The sequence below is a fragment of the Hyaena hyaena genome, unplaced genomic scaffold, assembly GCF_003009895.1.
Source record: "Hyaena hyaena isolate Hyena2069 unplaced genomic scaffold, ASM300989v1 scaffold_173, whole genome shotgun sequence".
In the NCBI taxonomy this organism is placed as follows: Eukaryota; Metazoa; Chordata; class Mammalia; order Carnivora; family Hyaenidae; genus Hyaena; species Hyaena hyaena.
Window position 1 is genome coordinate 618,910 of NW_024080805.1, and position 25,667 is coordinate 644,576.

Sequence of the window (25,667 nt, forward strand, 5' to 3'; positions counted from 1 at the left end):
CTTAAATTCACTTAAATTTCTGCATATAAAATTATTTTTATTTTAAACTATTTTTAGTTTTTTTTTTTTTTTTGAGAGAGAGAGAGAGAGAGAGAGACAGAGCATGAGTGGGGAAGGGGCACAGAGAAAGGGAGATACAGAATCCAAAGCAGGTTCCAGGTTTCAAGCTGTCAGCACAGAGCCCAACACAGGGCTCTTACCCACAAACTGTGAGATCATGACCTGAGCCAAAGTCAGACGCTTAACTGACTGAGCCACTCAGGTGCCCCTACAAAAGAATTATTTTTAAAACACTTAGAGATATCTGAAAAGTGTTCTATGAGTAGGAAATGTGCCTTTCAGCTTGCCTTAGAATTATTTATAAAAGATCTGCAATTTAATAAAAAACACTAAAACTCTTGGTTTTCCAGGCCTCACTTTATTTATTTAAGATTTTATTTTATTTTAAAAATATTTTAATGTTTATTTTTGAGAGAGAGACAGACAGACAGAGCACTAGCTAGAGAGGGGCAGAGAGAGGGAGACAGAGAATCCTAGAGAGACTCCAGGCTCCGAGCCGTCAGCACAGAGCCCAACAAAGGGCTCTAACCCAAGAACCAGGACATCATGATCTGAGCCAAAGTCGGAAGCTTAACCAACTGAGCCACCCAAGTGCACCCAAAGATTTTATTTTTAAGTAACCTCTACACCCAGTGTGGGACTTGAACTCACAACGAAGATCACGAGCTCCATCCATGCTCCAGCAACCAAGCCAGTCAGGCACCCTTCCAGGCTACATTTTAAACAGACTATTTATTTTAAAGAGACTTTATTTATTTTGACAGAGAGAAAGAGTGCAAGAGCGGGAGAGGCAGAGAGAGAGGGTGAGAGAGAGAATCCCAAGCAGACATGGGGCTGACAGCACAGAGCCCAATGCAGAGTTCAAACTCCTTAACTGTGAGATCATGACCTGAGCCAAAACCAAGAGTCCAGCGCTTAACTGACTAAGCCACCCAGGTTCCCCCAGGCATCATTTTAAGTGAACAAAAATTAGAATGAAACTTTCAACAATATATAACTACTCTATGTACATAAAAAAAATATGACAACCATAATACCTCATTCACTCTGGGGTCAAGGGTAAACAGCAATGTGATATCCAGAGACATGACTACTGCTCCTTGCAATTTGATCAAATGTGTTCTTTGATCGTTACCTTGCTGGACTGCATTTACAGCCAAGTCAACCATTTCAGTCATCCCTGAAATTTAATTGCTAAAGCAAGTCTATTCCATAGGAATTCATTAAGCTAAGTCAGACAACTGATAAGAAGTAACTGGCCCGCTCTGTTCATTTTTTCTCAGAAACTCAACCTTAAGAGTCAGATCATTGGCCTCAAAAATACATTTTGGATCATCAGGAGTCAAGAATGTTGCCCCTCATCCACTGGAAAGGCAAGGTGGAAGCATTAGCCCATTTCTTTTCATTGTACAAAACCCTATTATTAGAAATTTGACACTTAAAAAGAAGGCAAGGTTAGTACTTTCCAAAATATAAGGACAAATTATTTCCCATTAGCTGCTCTCGGTCTTCATTTCTTTTCCAGGGATCCTAATGTCTCAAGATTCCATGTTCTGTTTCTATGGATAGTAACCTGCCTTACAAGCCCTGTAAGGGCTTTACTAGGAAAGCTTTTCCATTAAAACCATTTTTCTTTTCTGCTCCCACACTCATCTTCCTCTCATTATTTTATGACTCACATTTTAATATTCTGATGCATTCAGGAGCACATACTTTTCTAAGGAGGTGAGATAGATACAAAAGGTTTGAGAATGATACTTATTTTTTAACTTTTTAAGAAAGAGAGAGCACACAAGCAGGGGAGAGAGGCAGGGAGGCAGAGAGAGAGAGAGAGAGAGAGAGAGAGAGAATCCCAAGCAGGCTCCACACTCAGCAAGGAGCCCAACACAGGACCTGATCTCACGACCCTGGGATCATGACCTTAGCCAAAATCAGGAGTTGGCACTCAAATGACTGAGCCACCTAGGGGCCCTGAGATGATACTCCCAAATGAGTCTAGGTTTCATGCCCAGGAGTCTAAAGACTAGAAGGATCTTCCATTAACATTACTTCTGGTCGGTCAGCCATCACTTTGGACCAAGCACTAAAGAAACCACAGTGATTAGTGAGAAAAAAAAAAAAGAAATTATAATAAACAGAAAATATGGAAATTAGAAAAGAGAAGAACTATGTGAATATACTGACAAAGCTCGTGTCAGTTCTATTTCTTTCCCCTAATCTTATAGTCAACTGTAACCAAAGTTCTTATCAATAATATCATAATCATTATGCTAAAATTGAGATAAACTATGTTGAAATTTTTTCTACTCATTAACAGTAAATTAAACAGATATTATGGTTAGTGTGAAAATTGCTATTTATTCCTTGATATCTATTGTCCCTTCTTCCACAGTAATAAATTGGACATGTAACTACCCAAATGAAAAACATGCATTTCAGGGTGCCTGGTTGGCTCTGTTGGTTGAGCATCTGACTCTTGATCTGGGCTCAGGTTGTGATCTCATGGATTTGTGAGATTGCCTGCATTGGGCTCTGTGCTGAGAGGGTAGAGCCTGCTTCAGATTCTATGTTTCCCCTCTCTCTCTCTTTGCCCCTCCCATGCTCACATACGCTCGCACATATTCTCTCTCTCTCTCCTTCTCTCTCTCAAAGTAAATAAATAAACAAAAACCATGTCTTTTCCTTCCTTGCAGCTAAATATGATCATGTGACTAAGTTCTAACCAACAGGATATAAGTGAAAAACCATTGTGGCAGCTTCAAAGAATCTTCCTTAAAGGATAAAAAATACATACCTTTTATCCTTTTCTTCTTTGACTCTTTCCTGCATCCTGTCGCCTGAGATTTGAATATAATGTCTTCTTGGGCCATGAGGACAAGGATCACACCCAAGGGGCAATGGAATGATCCAATGGAAAAGTTTGGGACTCTGAGGTCTGTGCAGAACAGAGACTATCTTGGAACTTTCACATAAAAGAGAAATAAATTCTACCCTTTTAAACTCTTTTTGGATCTCTGTGAATGATAGCTGAATGTAATACCAAGTAATACACTAAAGAAAAAAAGGATGGTAAAGAGATTCCTTCTGATTGAGTTGAAGAGTGACCCCAGCAAAGCAAAATGAGAAGATGATATATTCTCTAAGAAAGGAGGTGAGGAAATTTTAATTACTATTCCTCCAATACAATGAGGCAGATCTGAAGAGTTGTTTGTATGGCATAAATAAGAGTCTTTTAAAGAGGGAACTCAGCTAAGTGAATGAGCAAAGTCTTCGGCATATTCACAGAATGCTGATAGTTGCTATGAAGCTTAATCACATTGAATACTTGACAGAGTACATGAGCTTACCGAACCATTAACAGGCTTTACTGAACATATGGCTTTAAAAACCTTTGGATTATTTACAGTGTTGCTTTCAATCAATTCTAGGAGGCCCAAATGGAACCAATTATGATATAACCATAGGAAACTTAAAAATCAATTCCTAAAAGAGTCACATCTAAGAAAATCTATAAAAGAATCACTCTCAGCATAACAGGCCTAAATAACCAATAGGATACACTATATAATCACTGTCAGAAATTTGTTAAATTAAAGAAAAGTATCAAGAGGCTTGAAAGATTTAAATGTCATAGAAGAAAAAGACTGAAGATAAGTAGAAGAAAGTACGTTATAAATCAGTGATGGGGCACCTGGGTAGCTCAGCTGGTTAAGCATCCAACTTGATTTCAGTTCAGGTCATGATCTCATGGTTTGTTAGCTTAAGCCCCACATCAGGCTCTATGCTGACAGTACTGAGCCTGCTTGGGATTCTCTCTCTCTCTCTCTCTCTCTCACTCTCTCTCAAAATAAATAAATAATCTTTAAAAAAAAAAGAATTTAGGTTTAAAATCAATTGATCAATCAATCACTGACTTAAAATGAGAAGGCACGATATGAAAAAATGGCAGACTTTTCAGTACAGCAATAAAATTTCTTAGAACTCTATAAAATGACTCTACAATCTAAAAAAAAAAAGCTGATGCTCTCTACAAATTATGAATGGGGATCAGAGAACTCCGTATGATTCACTGAAACTTTGGAGGCCTCAAATGGCTTAGAAGTTAAATGGACTTTTAAAATAATCAAAAACTGGGGTCCCTGGGGGCTTAGTTGAGTGTCTGGCTTCAGCTCATGTCATGGTCTCACGGTTCGTGGGTTTGAGCCCCACATTGGATTCTGTGTTTCCCTCTGTCTCTCTCTCTCTCTGGCTGTCTCTCCCCCAACTCATGCTCGCTCTCTCTCTCTCTCAAAAATAAACATTAAGAAAAATATTTTTAAATCAAAGACTCCAGAGCATAAACTAATTGTCAGTCTAGAAGCCTATCAGATATACTGAACTTTAAGATGAGTAGGAAATAAGATAAACAAGCTGCATCAAAAGCATAGAGCAAATGGTATTTTCTCTAATAATCCATAAATTTCTTTATAATCATCTCATTAGAGTGCATTTCTCAACGAATAACATAAGTAAATGAAAAATAAGAATCACAATCCCAAATATTCCACTCACAGATTTTTAGTAATTGCATATATCAAGGTACACTTGTACTTTAATTTCACATTTGTGACCAATGTTCCCACTATAAGGAAGTTCAGTTCCTTAAGGAAATAAAATACGTCCAATTTCAAATAGCAATGGTATGTTCCTTGACTAGGTCAAGTTCCAGAGTATCAGTTATACATCTCCAAGGAAAAAGAAAATCAAATTTAAAGAGACAGACTTTTCTCAGCTTTGTTTTTTCCAATGATAAGAAATATGTTTTTAACCACCACATGACATAAGTCATCTTACAAAATGAAGGCTTTACAGCAAGGCATGTGATCCTTTATCCCTCTTCTTAAGTGATAAATTCTTTTCCTAAACTGAATTATTCAAAGCTAAACAATATAATGCAGTAGAAGAGAGGACAAGAAAAGTGAGAAAAAAAATAAAGGGGAATGTTTTTCTTCCTTTTTTTCAATAAAAACGTATAATGCACACTTTATGTTTAGGAATATACTTTTTTAAACTCGTAGGATAAAGTAACTGAAAGAAAATAAACAAAATACTAGCAACTTCATTGGAGCTGTAGAAATCGGTACTAGAGATTTCTCTTTTTTCTGTATTTCAAATTACTCCAACATTAGTTTTATCATTTTTATAACTGAACAGTGAAATTATGAATAACTTAAAAGCAGTAAAAGCCTTTTATAAATTAATCTTCCTCTCTGTTAGGAGAATAGTAACACTTCAGGAATACTTATTTTGTGCTACAAGCTAATACTTCATCTAGCCTTGCCACCCAAAAGCTTGATAGAAACAAAGAATCTCAGGCCTCACATCAGATGTACGGGCCTACATTTTAATATGACTTCCAGGTGTTCATACGTACATGAAGCACTGTTACAGAGTATTCATTTAATAATAAACACCTATGTTGATTCCCTCTAAGTCCTTCCTATATATTAGTCTACAATAAAGATGTTTTTGGATTTACCTGTTAGATATATTCATGCAATTCAGGAAATATTGATGAGAAGAGATCAGGACAATAGGAATATATTAATCAAACTGCAACATTTTGAGTAATTTCTTTTAATGTTTATTTTTGAGAGAGAGTACTAGGAGCAGGGGAAGGGTAGAGAGAAGAAAGACAGAGGATCTGAAGCAGATGTGTGCTGCCAGCAGAGAGTCCGATGTGGGGCTCACACTCACCAATAGTGAGATCATGACGTGAACCAAAGTTGGACGTTTAATCTACTGAGCCACTCTAATGTTTTTTTGTTTTGTTTTGTTTTTAAATGTTTATTTATTTCTAGGAGAGAGAGAGAGACAGCGTGAGCAGGGGAGGGTCAGAGAGAGGGAGTCACAGAGCCGTCGAGCTGGCAGTCAGCCCAGAGCCCGACGCGGGGCTCGAACCCACGAACCGCGAGATCATGACCTAAGCGAAAGTCGGACGCCTAACCGACTAAGCCACCCAGGCGCCCCCCCCCGCCCCCGGTAATGTTTTTAAAGGAAATCATAGTTCCAAACTTCAAATCCAAGCCGTCAGTCCTATTACATTAACCACATACACAGAGATGAACCAAAAGGAGAGTCTGAGCCTATCAAAGGGTCTTTTAATAAAGGCTGAAACTCTTTAATGAGGAAACACTAGAGGGTGTTGAGGGCAGCATGATATTGTAGTACCAGAATGTCTGAGGAAGCCCTGCCTCTATCTTATTAAGGCCTTTCAGCAACTTTGATTGTTCATTTACTTCTTTTTAATGTTTATTTATTTATTTTGAGAGAAAGAGAGAGAGTGAGCAGGGGAGGGGCAGAGAGAGAAATGGGGGCGGGGGGGGGGGGGAGAATCCCAAGCAGGCTCTGTACTGTCAGCAGGGAGCCTGACACAGGGCTCAAACTCACAAACTGTGAGATCATAACATGAGCAGAAGTCAAGAGTTGGAGGCTTAACCGACTGAGCCACCAAGGTGCTCCTGTTCATTTACTGTGAAATGTCTGTTCAGGGCAGGGTTTCTCCACTTCAGCACTACTGACAGTTTGGGCTGGATAATTTCTAGCTGTGGAGGCTTGTCCTGTGTATTATGGGAAGTTTAACATCATCCCTGGTCTCTTCCAACTAGATGTCAGTGGCATCTCCCCAGCTGGGACAACCAAAAATGTTTCTGGACATTGCCAAATGTGCTCTGGGGGCAACCCCTCCACTGCAAGCCCTGATGAGAACTACTGATCTAGGAAAAGAATAACTATCAGAAAGGGGTCCTATTATTACAGGTCAATGATCTCATTAGGGGTTTTCCCAAAAGGACACACTGAAGACTATAACTGAGTTTATGAATTATAAACATATTTGTGGAATTTGTTTTGAGAGCTCCATGTGAGTAAGGGTTAAGTCTGTTTTTCCTAGCTACCTTATATGCAGCAGTTTCTGGGCCATGATAGTGTCTGACAATATTTGTTACATGAGCTAAAACATGTGGATACTATATCCTCAGTATTGGGTAATCAACTATTCAATTTTCAGGTTAAACTATCATGATTGCTACTATATGTGTTACCATTTCTTAACTGTATTTCTCTCACTTTAAAAAAAATTATACTAGGTAAGTAATAGCTAAAAATTAATTATTAAGACCTATGATGCGGATGCCTGGGTGGCTCAGTCGGTTAAGCCTCCGACTTTGGCTCAGGTCATGATCTTGTGGTCTGTGGGTTCGAGCTCCGCACTGGGCTCTGTGCTGACAGCTCAGAGCCTGGAGCCTGCTTCAGATTCTGTGTCTCCCTCTCTCTCTGCCCCTTCCCTGCTCATGCTCTGTCTCTCAAAAATAAATAAATGTTAAAAAAAAAAAAAAAAGACCTATGATGTAACCTCTCTTTTCCAAACCAATTATGACTCTTGGAAAATGGGGGATAGCAAAGGGAAGCAGGAACAATGCCAAGGAAAATTAGCATCAGAAAGAAGGTAAATCCCATTAGCAATCTGTGGAGAAAAATCTAAGAACTCAGGGAACTACTATTTAAAGAAGAAAGAAGAAATTTTAGGTGGTGTCACCTTTCTGTGTACATGCTTTTTCTTTGTTTCGCTTATTGTTCAGCTAACATCTCAAGGCCTCAGTCTCTTCAGTGTTCTCCAAATAATCTAGACAAGTAGTTTTAAAACTCTTTCTGGGAGACACAGACTCACTTTCAAAATCTGATAAAATAAATGGCTATTATATATCAATTGAAGAATAAAGAAAAAAAATCTGATGAACCCTCTTTCTAAGAAAATGCACTTAACACACAAACTTGGCCACATAATTTCAGGGAGTTTGTGAACCTCCTAAAATCTACTGATGGGGGACACCTCTGTGGCTCAGTTGCTTAAGCATCTAACTTTTCATCTCAGCTCAAGTCTTAATCTCAGGGTTGTGAGTTTTAGCCCAGTACTGGGTGTGAAGCCTACTTAAAAACTAAACAATTAATTAATTAATTAATTAATTAAAAATAAAATAAAATCTACTGATAGACAATGGCTTCTCTCATTCCTGCATGCTCACTAACATTTATTGTTGATACTATAAAATGCAGTAATTCTATATGTAAGTGAATAAAGGAAATCTCATTAAAAAATTTTGAGGGGAGGAAGGGCAGAGAGAGGGAGACATAGAATCCCAAGCAGGTGCCAGGCTCCAAGCCGTCAGCACAGAGCCTAATGCAGGGCTCAAACTCACAAATCATGAGATCATGACCTGAGCCAAAGTTGGACACTTAATCGACTGAGCCACCCAGACACCCCAAGGGACTCTCATTTAAAATGGAATCAGGAGGTCAAAAGGACGAACTCTCAAGCCCTACCACTCACCCTCAATTGCAGACCCAAACAAGAAGAGACATTACCTTTCTTTTTTTTTTTTTTAATTAAAAAAAGAACTCTTTATAGATAGTAATCCTCTATCTTTCAGCAGCATTATGAATTTTTGTTTATGATATTTTTATGTATGACATATTTTACATTATAGAAGTTTTTAATTTTAAATGATCAAATATTTCTATCTTTTAATTTAAGGATTCTAGCTTTCCTAGATTTGTTTTCTTTTCTTTTTTTTTTTACAAATAGTTTATTGTCAAATTAGTTTCCACATAACACTCAGTGCTCATCCCCACAAGTGTCCTCCTCCATGCCCATCCCCCTTCCCCCCACATCCATCAGTCCTCAGTTTTGAGACATTACCTTTCATTAACAACAGGAAGAAGCCCATAATTTCCTACCACAGCAGGGGGAAGACTTTCTCTTTGCCAAGCAACAGCCTAGCCAATGAGAGACTGTCACAACTCAACCAATGAAAAGCAACCACACTTCAAACTCTCAGTTTACTCCAGTAGACTTTTTGTTTGTAACAGCTCCTCCCCACTCCCCATCCTCTATAAGAGAGCATTCCTCTTTGTTCTCAGAACTTGCCTATGGTTGGCCAAATAAATTTTTTATTCCTAAATAAATCAAGTGGTTGTTTTAGTTTTTTTAACGTTTATTTATATTTGAGAGAGAGAGTACGTGAGCAGGAGAGGGGCAGAGAGAGAGAGACAGAGACACAATATGAAGCAGGCTCCAGGCTCTGAGCTCTCAGTACAGAGCTCCAACCCACAAGCTGAATCAAAGTCGAACACTCAACCAACGAAGCCACCTAGGCACCTACGGCTGTTTCATTTTTAAGGTCAACATTAAGTAAGTGTTGAAATTTAGTTTCTCATCCAAATTGACTTAAATTGTGTAGCTTCTAGTCTGTCAACTGTCAACTGGTATAGTGATTCTGAGAATCTAACAAAATAGAGTGTATGACAAAAGTGCTTATAAACTGTAAAGTACTAGCCATATATAAGTTATGATCTTCACTTTTGTCTTTACAAACCGATTATAAAGAACTTGGGAGTAGGCACTATGTATTTTTAACTTTCCTGAATACTTTCTAGCGTCCAGTAAAATGAATGAATGTTTCTTTTTGTCTAACTCAAGCAAGGAACTCGGTTATTTCCCCAGCTAAGGGTGGTGGTAGGAGCAACACCTCTAATCTGCATCCAGATATAACAAAGAGACACCAAACACTACTTGCTTCAAGAAAATTTTACTTGCCGAATTCCCATCAGCCCTCATGTGTCACCTTACCCTCTCTTCCTTGGTACTTCCTGCGAAGGGGGCAGCCATCTGTTACTTGGCATCATGGCTGCCCTCAGACCTCTGGTGAAGTCCAAGATCATTAAAAAGAGAACCAAGAAGTTCACCTGGCACCAGTCAGAACAATATGTCAAAATTAAGTGCAACTGGAGGAAACCCAGAGGCACTGACTGACTATAGGGTGTGCAGAAGATTAAAGACCAGATCTTGATGCCCACATTAGTTACGGGAGCAACAAGAAAACAAAGCACATGCTGCCCAGTGGCTTCCAGAAGTTCCTAGTTCACAATGTCAAGGAGCTTGAAGCGCTGTTGATGTGCAACAAATCTTACTGTGCAGAGATTGCTCACAATGTCTCCTCCAAGAACCATAAACCCAATGTGTAAAGAGCAGCCCAGCTTGCCATCAGAGTCATGAATCCCAATACCAGGCTGTGCATCAAAAAAAATGAATAGACAGACAGCTTTTGTGTACATCATGTTTGTGTTAATAAAACCATAAAACTACAAAAAAAATTTTTTTTACTTGCCTAGTCCTATCTTTGTAAGTCATGTATTCACCTACCCACCTACTCCAGGACTGTAGCTACTATAGTGAGCTAAACATTTGAAAAACATGAAAGGTTTGTAAATCATGAATTAAAGAGACAGAAGAAAAGAAATCATCAAAATTTCTTCTCTCAAACCTGCAATCTGGTTACATTCTTTGAATTCGGTTGTTAAGCTTTGATGCAAAGAAAAGGAATGGTGTTTGGGGGATCAAGCCAACAGAACAGACATAAGGACTCACAAGCTCTTCTCTTTGCTTAAGTTCTTCAATAAATGTTTCATGGTGGGTTCTATAATTTTTATGTTTAGGCATAAAGTGGTGGCATACGATGAATACCACAATGGATAACAAACCCTGGTTCTGTTAGAAGACAAGGGGCTCTGGAAAATCCTACCCTCTTTGAGAGTACAGTTCAAGTCACCATTTTATGAACTCTCTTTTGACTAGCTTCATTTTGCTTGACTGAGTTGTGTAATAGTTTTGTCCAAAGTCCTTCTAGTCATGTTATCATAAATTTTACTGGTCAGAACTGCATACTTAGTGCCTATCTAATCGCCTCATCCAGACCATGTTTTGTGTATGCGCCTGTGTAGCACAGATTAGCTACATATTTAGCACTTGCTAAAGCATAGCCAAATAGAATGAAGTTACATAACTTATCTAGGACTCAGTTTCTTCTTCTATAAAAACAATACTTAATAATCCCAGTTCCCCAATGTCTGACAGATCAAATCAACATGAGTGTGGTGACAAAAGGCTTCTAATAGTTTATACGTAAGAAAATAGGTCATTCTTCTCATGGTAGATGGCAGAAGGCCTATTCCTTGGAGGTCCTACATACAAATGAGCAGAAGCCCATTCTTACTAAACTGTTTCTTTGGTAGATGATGGGAGAAGGAAAGGAACTCTGGTCCCTAAAGTCCTATTCTGTCACTACTTTTTACTTTTCTTTGACACTGGCTACTACCTCACAACGTTTGGTTTACCCTTTAAAAAAAAAAGAATGTAAAAAAACAACAACAACAATAACACAGAATTATTCTAGTCCTTTAAAGCCTATTTTGTGGGGAGCCTAGATGGCTCAGCTGGTTAAGCATCCGACTCTTGATTTCCGCTCAGGTCACCATCTCAAAGTTTGTGAGTTTGAGCAGACACAGAGCCTGCTTTTCCCTCTCTCTGCCCTTCCCCTGCTTGCTTTCTCTCCCTCTCTCAAAAATAAACATTAAAAAAAAATAAAATATATTTTGCAAAGATATCAAAACAAAGAATACACTTAAAATCAGCAAGCACTTTGGAGTTCACACTATGCAAACAAAACATATTAAAAAGCTACTTTCACATTTCTAAATTCTGTACCTAATTTCCAATTTAAATTGGTACTCTTAACTTATTTTTTATTTTTTTCTTTTTTAAAGATTTTATTTTAGCCACCCAACATGGGGCTTGAACTCAACAACCCCCAGATCAAGAGTCATATGCTCCACCAACTGGGCCAGACAGGTGCCCCAAATTGGCACTTTTAAAAAATGAGGCCACCGGCACCAAAGAAATCAGCAAAAATGGATCAAAACAAAAAACTGAAATCAAATAAAGCAAAAGCAAGAGATTAACCAGAATGTAGATTAGAAGGTTACTAAAAAAAGATGAAGACTTTTCCCTTCAAAATGACATCTCTCTGATACAATATCACAAAGACTAATTAGAGAATGAAGCTCTGTTACATAAGCCACAAATTCAAGTAAATCTGCAAATTAAAATTTAGTCTTGATTATGATTAATCATAATGAAGGAAAAGAATAAACAAACAGATTACAAATTTGCTGCCAAAATTTATAAGAATTTTAGAATTCAATTATTGGTATATTTAATACAAACAAGAGAGCAGCCAAAAGGCAGAAAGAACATCTGGAAGTCAGCAGCCGGAAGGCCATAAAAATAGCAGAAAACAAAGCCTTACTACTTGGGGATCATGGTTTTTCTATGGGAAATGTTTCGATGCTCCCTCCCTCTAGAGAAACAAAAACATTCTAGAAATGACATAACAAATATTCCTAAATGTCACAGTGAGTGTGACAGGGCTATTGTGAACAATAACATTTATTATTTAAGATACTGTTTAAAGTCAGGGGCACTTGGGTGGCTCAGTCAGTTGAGCGTCTGACTTCAGCTCAGGTCATTACCTCGCAGTTTGTGAGTTAGAGCTGCCTATGCTGACAGCTTAGAGCTTGGAGCTTGTTTCAGATTCTGTGTCTCCTCCTCTCTCTGCCCCTCCCCCACCCATGCTCTGTCTCTCTCTGTCTCTCAAAAATGAATACACATTAAAAAAAATTGGGGGGCCGGAGAGCCTGAGTGGCTCAGTCAGTTAAGCATCCGACTTCGCTCAGGTCATGATCTCACAGTCAGTGGGTTCAAGCCCCACAATGGGCTCTGTGCTGATAGCTTGGAGACTGCAGCCTGTTTCAGAACCTGTGTCTCCCTCTCTCTCTCTACCCCTCCCCCACTCACACTCTGTCTCTCTCTCAAAAATAAGTAAATGTTAAAAAATTTTTTTTTAATTTTTTTAAGATATGGTTTAAAGTCATTTAAATACATATTTTGTTGGGACGTCTAGGTGGCTCAGTCGGTTAAGGATCCGACTTCCACTCAGGTCATGAGCTCATGTTTGTGGGTTTGAGCCCCGCGTCGAGCTCTGTGCTGCCAGCCTAGAGCCCGGAGCCTGTTTCAGATTCTGTGTCTCCTTCTCTCTCTGCCCCTCCCCTGCTCACGCAGTCTCTCTCTCTCAGAAATAAATTTTTTTAAAACATTAAAAAAATAATCAATAAATAAATAAATGAGTATTTTGTTTTCTTTCCCATCTTTCAGGCTCTATTGTACACACACTCTGCTAGTGACTATGCAGAAAATCTATAAATCTGTAATCCCTTTTATAAATCAAATCAATGAATGCTCAGACAAAAATCGTAAGTTGAAACAGGTACCCAAGAAAAAAACTTATGTACAGCCTAACCAGAAAGAAGTAGAAAAATAAAATACACATATCCAAAAAGCCCATCACAATAAATTTAGGGGGAAAAAATGCACCTGTTGTTATTAAAAGTAAGTTACTATCCTTACATTGGAAAATTATATAGAACCTTCCTTAAAACACCTAACTTATTCCATATTCATCCTTTAAGTTCTTCTCTCAATCTCTGCTTAGGCAAAGTACAGTTGACCCTTGAGGACAACATGGGTTTGAATTGCAAATGTTCACTTATATGCAAATTGTTTTCAATAAATATGCATATGGTGCTATAAATGTATTTTCTCTCACTTATGAATTTCTTAACACTTTCTTTTCTCCTGGTTATTTTGTTATAAGAATACAGTATATAATACCTATAACAAAATGCGTTAACTGACTATTTATATTATTGGTAAGGCTTCCAGTCAATAGGAGACTATTAGTAGTTACGTTTTTAGGGAGTCAGAAGTTATATACGGATAATCAACTGCATGCGGGGGAGGTTGGAACTCCTAACCTCAGCGTTATTCAAAGGTCAACCATAGTTCAAATATTCTGGTTGGGAGTTCTTCATTTAGGGAACTAAAATTCTGGGGAGAATGAGTTAGGCAAGTTCTTACCCAGAATTATTAGCCTCTCATAACATTTGGCCATTTTTTTTGTCCATTAATACAACAAGTTTATATTTAGCGTCACTATACCTGATGATGCCATAAGCACCTGTGATTTTACAAGGAATAAGAAAAGCATAATTCTTGCTTCTGTGGCCCTGGTGAGAGATGAAGTAAACAAGCAACTACAAATGAGACAGGCATTATAAAAGGGAAAGAGAGGAGCTATGGAAATTAGTATAAGAGTAACTAACTCAGGGAAGTCAAGGAAAAATCTCCATAAACAAGGGACATCTGAGACATGAAGGATGAAAAAGACTTATTTAGGGCACCACTGAAGGAGGAGTGCACCACCAGTCATGTGGGCTGGGCACAGCACCTGCCGAGCCAGTTACCCAGCTCTTTGAGGTGTGAGAGAGCCTACGAGGTGAAGATGAATGAAGGCTGTCTTAGCATTTTCCAGAAACAAACCTCATACAGGATGGCTGTGATAAAACCAGTAAGAACACAACTACATGTAACAGCATACACATAGGTACAGATGAATGTTCAAGTCTATAACTATGGTGGTCAAAAATCTTGCACTGCCTCAAGGAGCACCTGGGTTGCTGGGTCAAGTGAGCATCCAACTCTTGGTTTTGGTTCAGGTCATGATCTCACGGACTGTGGGTTCTAACCCCGTGTCAGACTCTGTGTTAACAGCTTGGAGCTTGCCTGGGATTCTCTGTCTCCCTCTCTCTCTGTTCCTTCCCCACTCACGCTCGCTCGCTCTCTCTCTCTCAAAATAAATGAAAAAAAAAAAACATTAAAAAATATTTTCATTACCTCAAAGACATGCAGTTGTAAGTAAAAATGAACAACTGGTCAAGAAGACTTGAAATGAAGCAGATGACAAAAATTAATCTTTTATTTAATATTGATCACCTCAGAGTAAGTTATGTAGAAAAATACATGTCTGAATACTTTAATTGCTGGGCAATAAAGTCTGTTATATTTAAAATTATTTAAAAAAAGAATTCATTAGGTTAAGTTTCTAAGGGTAAGCACCTACACTTCCTCCTTGCTATTCACATGAAAAACAACAGTATTCCTTCACTTTCTCTCTTACACCAATTTGCCATCTTTGTTTCAGTTTCATAGTGTTTCAAACCCTAGGACATCCTGAATAACTTGAGCAAGAAGAACAATACAGAAAAGTCTATTTTGCTACTTCTCTAATCATTTGGCAGGCAGACTTAGTTGGACCTAACTTCTAGAAATAAAGTTCAAGTTAATTTAATTTAGAGGTAAGGACAGAGGAGATAGGGACATACTTTTGCATATGAGATACCACAAAATAACAACAACAATAAAATCTAAAAACCTTTTCTTATGGAATTGAAAACTGATTTAAAGGAGATTTGGTTCTAAAAATATATACAAATATAAAGAACTTGGGGCACCTGGGTGGCTCAGTCGGTTGAGTGTCTGACTTCGGCTCAGGTCATGATCTCAGGGCTCCTGCGTTCAAGCTCTGCATCAGCCTCTGTGCTGACGACTCAGAGTCTGGAACCTGCTTCCAATTCTGTGTCTTCCTCACTCTCTGCCCCTCCCCCATTCACACTCTGTCTGTCACACAGGAGAGACAAACACAGTGTGGAACAAAAAGATCCCCATAATTTCTTAGGGGTAGTTAAGTATAGCAGTGTGAAGAGGAAGATGGTGATCAAAATAAATAAACATTAAAAATTTTTTTTTAAAAATATAAAGAACTGAAGAGAGGACAGCTAAGAAAGAAATATGAAATAAGGCAGTGAACTCAAATCTGAAAATTTAGTGAGATACTCTTAGATTACTAAGCCATTATTAAGTAGAGGCATCTTCAGTGAACAGTCATTGCTATTCTTGTTTAATTTCCAAATGGCCAAGATGTAAACTATTCCCTTTGCCTAAAGCGATAAACAGTATCACTGGCTTAGGTAGTATTCCCAAAGGCTTGTGACTCATAGGCATACCTCAAGATGATGGATGACAGGGCTTTAGCCCCTTTGAATAAAAATGTGTGTGTTTGGTAGGAGAAAGACTGAACACTCAGTGTTCCTTAATCCAAAGTTAGAGGATACTTGATAATCTTAAGTGTCTAAATCTTCAAAGAAAAATAGGTTTGGAGTATTGTCTGGCCTTAAAAATAAAATGAGGTAGGGAAGGCTGGGTAGCTCAGTTAATTAAGTGTCAGACTCTTGATTTTAGCTCAGGTCATGATCTCATGGTTCATGAGATCGAGCCCCACATCAGGTCTCTGTGTTGTGCTGGCAGCATGGAGCCTGCTTAGGATTCATTCTCATTCCATCTTTCTCTCTCTGTCTCTCTGTCTCTCTCTCTCCTCCCCCTTTCCTGTACACATACTCTCTCTCTCCCTCTCAAAATAAATAAATAAACATGTAAAATAAATAAACTGAGGTATTTTAATTTCTTGTAAATGCCTTCGGACCATAAAAGCATTGACTGGCCTAGTATCTCACCTTTATCAAAGGGTTGTTTTTAGACCAGTGGCACATTACCCCAGTGCCCATATATAAAATACATAAAAACAGCTCAGTATTACTCAACTCCTTTTATTAATAAAATAGGCAGAAGAAAACACACATCAACTTTACAAATGTAATTTATCAAGCAAATAAAACTAGAATCGTTTTTCATTATAAATAAATCAGAGACCCAAAATGTTTGATCAAGAGAATAGAAATGGATTCATTTAAAATAAAGTAAAGCCATAAGTAAAAGAAGTTTCAGGTGAAGCAAATCATATGTTAGATGATGGCACCTACTGACTAAATGTAATATTGCATCACTACATGAGTCATGGATATCTGAAGCAAAAGCAAAGTTTTCGATAGTGTGTTTAGAGGCCGCTTCTAGGTAATAGGCTTAAACAATGGAATGGAGAAAGGACCCACAGTGACCCCCAGACTGAATACAGACAGGCCCATCATCAGATGACCCACCTCAAATATCCATAGGCCCTCACTAACCAATGGGCTACTTACAACCAGGAACAGTTACCAAAAAAAGTTAAATTCTATACATTGCCATACTTTCTCCCCTTCCCTCTTTAAAAACAGCGCCCACCCACTGCCTTGTTGCAGTCTCTCTTTTGCTGTCCTGCCCATCCCACAGCTCCCTTGTGGTTGTATTCAATACACTTCTAATGCCTTTGTTCTGCCTCAGGTGAATTTTTTTTACCAGCAGCACCCAGGGACCTCCAACCCAATCAGGATGCCCAACATTTCAGGGGCCCCCATCTGCCCAGGAGAGACAAACACAGTGTGGAACAAAAAGATCCCCATAATTTCTTAGGGGTAGTTAAGTATAGCAGTGTGAAGAGGAAGATGGTGATCAATGGCCAAGGGAAAATCTTGTACTAAAGAACACAACACAAACAAGAAATGGGCTGACAGAGAAGTACTAAAACTCTCAGCAAGGCAAATCAGTGCTGGGCATATATAATTCAAGGATTCCAATCTTAACTTTCCTCTTGAAATACTTTAATTCAGTCTTTTGGATTTAAATTTTTAGGCATATTATGTCTAATTTCACTACGAAAAATAAAAGCAAAGTAGGATTCACCTGACAAAAATTGTTTTAAAGAGAAACTATACTCTGAAAAGTAAGAGATGTATTTCATAAATGATTCTTCAGTGGGAGAGAGCATGGTTAGGGAAAGAAAATGAGTTGCACAGCTAGGGACCATTGTGTTCAACCCTCTAACTCTCTTGAGTTGAACGACCTTGAATACATTGTTTCAACATCCCTGAACATCATTCCTCAGTTACGTACCTTAAAATATTATTTTAAGAAGTGGCACATAGGAGGTAATCAACAAATAGCTATTGTTGAAATTATTATAGAATTGCTAAACTTCTCCCAGGAGGACTTTGGTCAATAAAACTACACATCACTGTGCCAAAATAAAACTACAGATAATTGACCAGTTAAAAAGTTCCTTAATTCCTATGGAATTCCTGGTTCTAAGGATTTTTTTTCCTTTGGTTCAATAGAAAGGGTTTTAGATACAGAAAAATATTTTTTTTCCAGATATGTAATTTTGTGGACTTCCAGAAGTTAGGAAATAATTACTCTTCTGGCATATCTCACATTTAACAGAGGCAGACAGATACTCCTCTGTCAGGCATGACTGGTTTCCTCTCTGTCCATAACTACTTACCAGAAACTGGGTAGCTGTGCTCAAAATTGTAACTTGGGCTGTCCAACTCCAATGATGCAACGCAAGGAGCAGCTTACTCCCATGATATTTAACATGCGTATACTATGTAAGGGCTAAAAAGTTAGCCAGCACCACCCTAGAGTATTATTCTGCTTTCTCTATGAATCAAGCTGGCCAATCAACTCCTTGAAGAGAAGCCATTCTACTACTCCACTAGATGAAAAAGAAGAACAAAGAGTTGTTCTCTTTAAGGCTAGAACACAATTACTGGGCCTTTTCTGAATAGTATCTATCTTTATGCTTGCCCCTGTGATTTCACAAGCTGTAGAATTTAAATAAATATACAGGCTAGGGGATAGTTTCCTAAAGAAGCTCAAATTCTCTCCTTGAAGGAAAGAAGAAAGAAAAGAAATAGCATCCAACCCAACTAATCACAGTTACTTAACATCAGGTTCAGAAATTTGCTAATCCAATTTCAGGTAAATTTTCTAGCCTTTCAAGGACTGGAAATGAATGCAAACATCCTGGGCTTGATTTCTCTTGAAATGTAAGGAAATGTAAAAGTTTTCCCCAAGCTAAGCTTTATTTATCTACTTATGTTCATAGAAACCGGAAGAAAATCAATATACAAATTTCAAGATATACACATACACATCTGTGTGTTGTAGGAGTATGTTTTAAAACAGTCATTATCTTCCATTAGAAAGCAAGTTGTAAGGAAGGCTGCCAACAAATCTTATTTTTTAAGGTTTTTTACAAATTTTATTTATTTATTTTGAGAGGAAAAACTACAAGCAGGGGAGGCACAGAGAGAGAGAGGGAAAGACAAACTCCCAAGCAGGCTCCACGACATCAGCACAAAGCCTGATGAGAGGCTCAAACTCACAAACTATAAGATCATGACCTGAGCCGAGATCAAAGTCAGATACTAAGATGACTAGGACAGCCAGGGGTCCCAACAAATCTAATTTTTTTAAAAAAAGAATAGGGGCGCCTGGGTGGCTTAGTCGGTTAAGCGTCCGACTTTCGCTTAGGTCATGATCTCGCGGTTCGTGGGTTCGGGCCCCGCGTCGGGCTCTGTGCTGACTGCCAGCTCAGAGCCTGGAGACTGTTTCAGTCTGTGACTCCCTCTCTCTCTGACCCTCCCCTGCTCACGCTGTCTCTCTCTCTCTCTCCTAGAAATAAAATAAAACATTAAAAAAAAAAAATAACAATGCCTTAGATTACAAAAAAGTGGAAAAAGAAAACCATTAGTTATTATTATAAATTCTGTAACAAAATTCAAAACCATTTCAGATTTCTCAGTTCTTGGGAATTGCTGCTATTACTAACAGCATTTTTATTATATTTTTTGTATTTACTTTTAAAACCACTATCTGAAAACAACTCAGGTACAGAATTAGTTTTATTTTATATATGAAAAACTGAGAAAAATGTTACACTATTTGTCTACACTACAAAACTAGTTAATGGGACAGCCAGAAATAGATCCTAGGTTTCTTAACTCAAATCTTTCTACAAATCTACTGGTCTTAAATTTTAGCCTCAAAATCCTCTTTCAAACTAAATATTTTGTGGGACCCCACTAACTTGTAGATACAACTGTAGTTGCTCCAAATGAAGTGTATATTCAGGCCAGAGCCCTGTACACCTAAGCTCTACCTTTCCTTATCCACCAAGGACTTTGAGGCACTTCAGGGATCATCATAACTCCAAAGAACACACTATAACAATACCACCATCAAAGTCACCTCTCTGACTTATTCCCTATAGGAAATCTATAAAATTACATTCTAATGCAAACATGAATAAGACTAATCACTAATAAAATAACACCTGTCACACTATCATATCTAAAATTTTTAAAGTCATAAATATATATTGAAGGAAGTAAAAGTTATATCCCAATTGCATCACCCAAAGATCATGGGCACATAGGGTTTACTAATTACTGAACTATTCCCATGTGATATGATAGGAAGGGAGGAATATTTCATTTCTTTAGCAATACTATCACCTCATTTACAATTGTGACATGAAAATTAGCTATTTGTTTCCAAAGTTAAATATAGATACTTTCTTCAAATATAATTTAATTATATAGAAGGCACCTTATAAGCTATTCCAGTTATAAATGAGGCAAAGCAGGGTATGGGGAGGACATGGCAAGAGTCAGCCAATAATCCTTTTCAAAGCAGCTGAACACTCTAAGAACACTAAAATGGCAGAAGAGCTGACAAAAATACAGGATTATTTCAAGGTTTTCTGAGCAGTTCCTAAAAGCAAATGATGAACAGCATGTACTGCTGATGGACTGACATTTAAAGCAGAGGCAACAACACTTATAGTGTAGGGCAGCAAAAGTTACCACCCTAAAATGTGTCTCTCTGGCATGTGGATTATTTTAAGCTAATTATTTTTAAGAAACAGAAGGCTTGGGAAGAACCAAGCTTTGACCTTCCCCCTAATTGTTTAAACCAATTTAGACAGAGAACCTCCTCCAGGAAGGGAGCTAGCTCCATAGATAATTATAGCATAATATGAACCAGGTGTGGTAGACAGGGAAGAATTTAGCAGTCTATTAGTTAAAATTCCTCTCTATGTTCCACTGTTTCTGCATGGCCCAGCAAACATTTGTTTACCAGACATTTAATTGTTTTCATCTTTCTGTGAATTGTCTCCTTCCCTTTGAATTCCCAGATTCCTACATTCTTCTCCTTAGTTATGGATCCCATATAAGCCTCATTTGCTTGACTGCCTGTGGGCCTCATTGTCTTATGATACTCCATTATATAAGTAATTAAATTTGATTTTTCTCTTGTTAATCTATCTCATGTCAATTTAATTCTCAGACCACCCAAAAGAACCTTGAAGAGTAAAGGATAACCTTGAAGAGTAAAGGATATTCTCAACAATAGGCATAAATAAATGTTCTTGAGAGCAAAGTAGAGCATAAGCTTCTTGTCTACACTCACCTGAGTAAACCATCATAATATTGCTACTGCAAGCTTCTACAAAAGGACTATTGCCAGAGGCAAAAACAAGGTTCATAAACAAAGTATTATTTTTTTAAATACCAGCACAAGTTATCCAGGGTTGAAGCAGTAATCAACCAGCAGGTCAAGTTTATTACTCCCAAGTGCCAAATAGAAAGCAAACCTCAAACTTAATTTACCTCTGAAAATAAACCTTAAATTCAGAAGAGAACCAGGGTGGAGATGACTGTATATACAAAACCACCAAACAATGAGAACATACACAAAAAGCATCAGGAAAGAGCTGATGATGTCAAAATTTAAATGATACAAGGTCAGAGAAAACCCCCTACAGCCCTTACATCCACTCCAGAAAAGCAATTATCAACTCCACTCTTCTCTTACTACCAAATATATTATGTCCAATAAGCTAACTGTTTACCCAAAAATACTCACTAACGGTGTACCATTTAATATTCCTAAAGTTGTAACATCTCATACTTCAAAGACAATGTGGTCTTGCAAAATGAACAGCAAACTGGAATATAACTGTTTTCTTCTTGTCTGTGCTACCAATTAATCATGTGAGCTAAAGACATTATTTTTTCTTCTCACAACCTTTTAATATGTTAATAAGGGATTTTAACAACTATACCATTTAGCTCAAAATATTATTTTAATTATTGCATAAAATACATCAAAGCATGACTGAAAGTGCTAAATATCAGGTAAATAGTACATTTGTAAAAGACACCCATTTTACCAACCAGTCATTGCAAATTGAAGGTTTCATTTATCTTTTTAATAACTAAACTTGAAAAGATTCCATATTTATTTACTGTTATTAACTCAAGAAGAAAAATGCTTGTACCTGTCTCCTGATAAACTCTCCTACCCTGACAGACACAGGTGATACACAAACTCTGGCTCTCTCACAACATTACAGATATAGAACTGAAAATCTTCACCAATCAGAGGGTACTGCCAATAAGAACTTCTTTCTTTCTTTTTTTAAATTTATTTCTGGGAGAGAGAGAGACAGCGTGAGCAGGGGAGGGTCAGAGAGAGAGGGAGACACAGAATCTGAAACAGGCTCCAGGCTCTGAGCTGGCTGTCAGCACAGAGCCCGACGCAGGGCTCGAACCCACGAACTGCAGGATCATGACCTGAGCCAAAGTCGGGCGCTTAACCTGATTGAGCCACCCAGGCACCCCAATAAGAACTTATTTCAATCGCCTGAGCAATTTTCCAGTTGAGCTTTGAATTCTAACATAACAAATTACGTATTAAAATAAAAATGGTGAGATATATTATGAAAACTTTCAGAGAAAGCATTAAATGAGAGGTGTCACCTTTTTGAAAGAATATGTATTAGTATACAAAAATGATACAACTCACTTAAGCATGGAGCAGTAAATTCCTACTCCACTCTAAGGCCCTGTGCCACAGAAGTTTGTTCTGTAGTGACTTGGACCTGCAAGCAGTTTACCACATTTTTTAAAAGTAGTTTCCACACCCAACATCAGGCTTGAACTCACCACCCCAAGATCAGGAGTCACATGTTCCACCGACTGAGCCAGCCAGGCGCCCCTAACAAAAACCTATCTAAACCAAATACTTAAATCTTGTTCTAAGCTTCCTGCTTGCTAAAAGAACTAAACATGTGAAATAATGTCTGACACAGAACAGTTTTTGGTTGTTTTGAGAACAAAATGGATGAGGATAAAGCTTGCGAATTCGGCTTCATGAACTGCCTAGAGTATAATTGATTTTCTTACTTAGTATATAACCAAATTGGAGCTCTAACAGTCTAGCATTCAAAATTATAGGATGAGACTTTTCTTTTTAACAATTTCTCCCTAGAAACAAAAGGGCAAAGACATGCCTGCTGTTCTGTACACCGAGAAAGCTTTGCACACTAATTTATGAAATATATCTGTGGTGACTGACCATTATACTGCAACTACAATGTATTTTATACTCTAACAACTTCTTGGTTGAGGTAGATACGACCCAATTATAAAATGATGAGCCCTGACCATCTGGAAACAGGCAGGCAATATTGAAGAAGAGTGTGTAGTTACTAGTTAAGGTTAAAGTAAAAGGTTGTGAAAGAGAGAAGGGTGGGAAAAGACAAGAGAATTATAAAAATAGTTGTTAGGATGGAGCAAACAAAAGCAGCCAGTCCAAAGGGAGAGAAAAATGGACTGAGTGTGCAGAGAGAAAGTGACTATGAAGAAAGGAGTAGAAAAGAGAAAGACAGAGACAGAGAGAAGAAAAAAATAGAGGGTAAAAAAGAGATTTGAGTCATGGAGCAATCCAGGACCAAACTAGGCTCAGTTCTAGTCCAAATGCACCCTTAAAAGAAATCACCCATACTTTGACATGATTTGAGTGAGACTATTAATGGAAACCAAAAGGACCAAACTTAATTCATAGTCTCCTACCTGATTTTTCCACTTCAACAGGCTGAATTTCTAAATTCATAACCTCTTTTGGTACATTTTCTAACTTCAGTTTTTATCAAAACTTAAAAGGTGGCAATCGGGGTGCCTGGGTGGCTCAGTCGGTTAAGCGTCCAACTTCAGCTCAGGTCATGATCTCATCGTTAGTGAGTTCGAGCACCGCATAGGGCTCTGTACTGACAGCTCAGAGCCTAGAGCCTGCTTTGGATTCTATGTCTCCCTCTCTCTACCCCTCCTCCACTTGCACTCTGCACTCCCTCTGTCTCTCTCTCTCTCTCTCTCTCTCACTCTCTAATAAATAAACATTAAGAAAATTTTTTTAAAAAGGTGGCAGTCACACTTTTTTACAGGTGTCCGTTCTGTCATGTGATATTTACTATATTCACTAGCTGACTACCTAAGATTCACATTTAACATCTCATTGTAGTAACTGAGAGCTGGGCAATTTTAAATATTCAAATATTTGAATCCTTACTATGCAAAGCACTTCTTTTTAAGAAGTTACTCATAAAGAAGAGATTTTGGGGGGCACCTAGGTGGCTCAATCAGTTGGTTAAGCATCTGACTCTTGATCTCGACTCAGGTCTTAATCTCAGGATCATGAGTTCAAGCAACACACTGGGCTCCACACTAGGCATGGAGCCTACAAGAAAGACAGGAAGGCAGGCAGGCAGGCAGTCAGGCAGACAGACAGACAGACAGAAAGAAAGAAAATTTTTCTGTCCTTCCTTCTAATTTGCATACCAAAAAATATACCACACTTGCCTTTGTTCATTAACAAAGAAAAGTGAGTAGAAGCATAACCAATGCATATCCACTCAGTAGAAATCACTGAAGAACTGCAGTTTCCTCATCATTTCTGGTAAATTAGCTTCCAAAGAAACAGGGAAGTAAATCAGGTCCTGCTATATTCAGATCTTTTTTTAGTAAAACAACAAACAAACAAACAAAACCTAAATGTCCAAGAAATCTAAAAAGAAGATTTAAGATAATATATTTTTATTTCTACCCTGTTTCATTTTTTTAATGTTTATTTATTTATTTTTGAGACAGAAAGATGAAGGGGGGGGGAGAGAGAGAGAGAGAGAGAGAGAGAGAGAGAGAGAGAGAGAGAGAGAATCCCAAGCAGGCTCTGAGCTGTCAGCACAGAGCCCGATGCAGGGCTCAAACTCATGAGTTGTGAGATCATGACCTGAGCAGAAATCAAAAATCCGACGTTTAACCGACTGAGACACCCAGGTGTCCCTAGTTTTTTTTGTTTTTGTTTTTGTAAATAGGCTTCACACCCAGTGCGGAGCCCAATGTGGGGCTTGAGCTAACAACCCTAAGGTCAAGACCTGAGCTAAGATCAAGAGTCCTACACCTTAACTGACTGAGCCACCCAGGAACCCCTATTTCTGCTCTGATTTAAAGAGGCTAACCCAATATAAAAAGCGCAGCAAGGAGAAGTCTATATGAGACTATTAGGTTCCACTAAAGTAAACAATTTTCAATTTCAAAGAACACTCTCTGGGCTTAGAAAAGCAGATATAACACTTTTACTAATATGAGTCAATGGTTTCTAGAACAGTTAAATTTGAAGTAATTCTTCCTTAAACCAATTTCACAAAATCTGCATATTCTGGGCAGTTTTTAATAATCTGCCAATCAATCAAAAGTATATTTTGAATATTTTCTTTCTGTTCAGTGTAAGATATGAATCAGACAATTCCTGTACTCAAAAAAATTTTAATTTAACTAGAGAAATAAGAAACTATATGCTGGATGAACTTGCAAATTATAAAGGGACTTGTAAGTAAGTGTTAGATGGTATTATACAAACTCAAGCGCCTGTACAGGCACTGAAGAATATAAAGAAAGGAGGAACCATGTAGTAGAAAAAATCATTACACAGCAACAATTATCACCGGTTGTTGTCAATGTGATAGCAGATGTTAAGAGCAAATTTAAAGGAAGCTAAAACAATGCAATTTCTATTTATATCAGATAAATGATCTGGGTAAAGATCACTGGAATCCCACCATCCAAGCCTTTTCTTCATAATTCATTAGAGATTCAATTCTAACTCTTCCTCAGAATACAAAATGATTTTTATTTTAAAACTCACCAAAAATCACAAAACA

The 25,667-nt window shown here is 37.9% G+C and overlaps 1 protein-coding gene and 1 pseudogene across 1 annotated transcript in view; one reads left to right on the forward strand and one right to left on the reverse strand.

Annotated features, from left to right (window-relative positions):
• COMMD1 (copper metabolism domain containing 1) overlaps positions 1 to 25,667 on the reverse strand; it is a 195,307-nt gene that overhangs the window by 55,960 nt on the left and 113,680 nt on the right. The window lies entirely within an intron of this gene.
• Positions 9,782 to 10,191, forward strand: LOC120237147 (annotated as a pseudogene).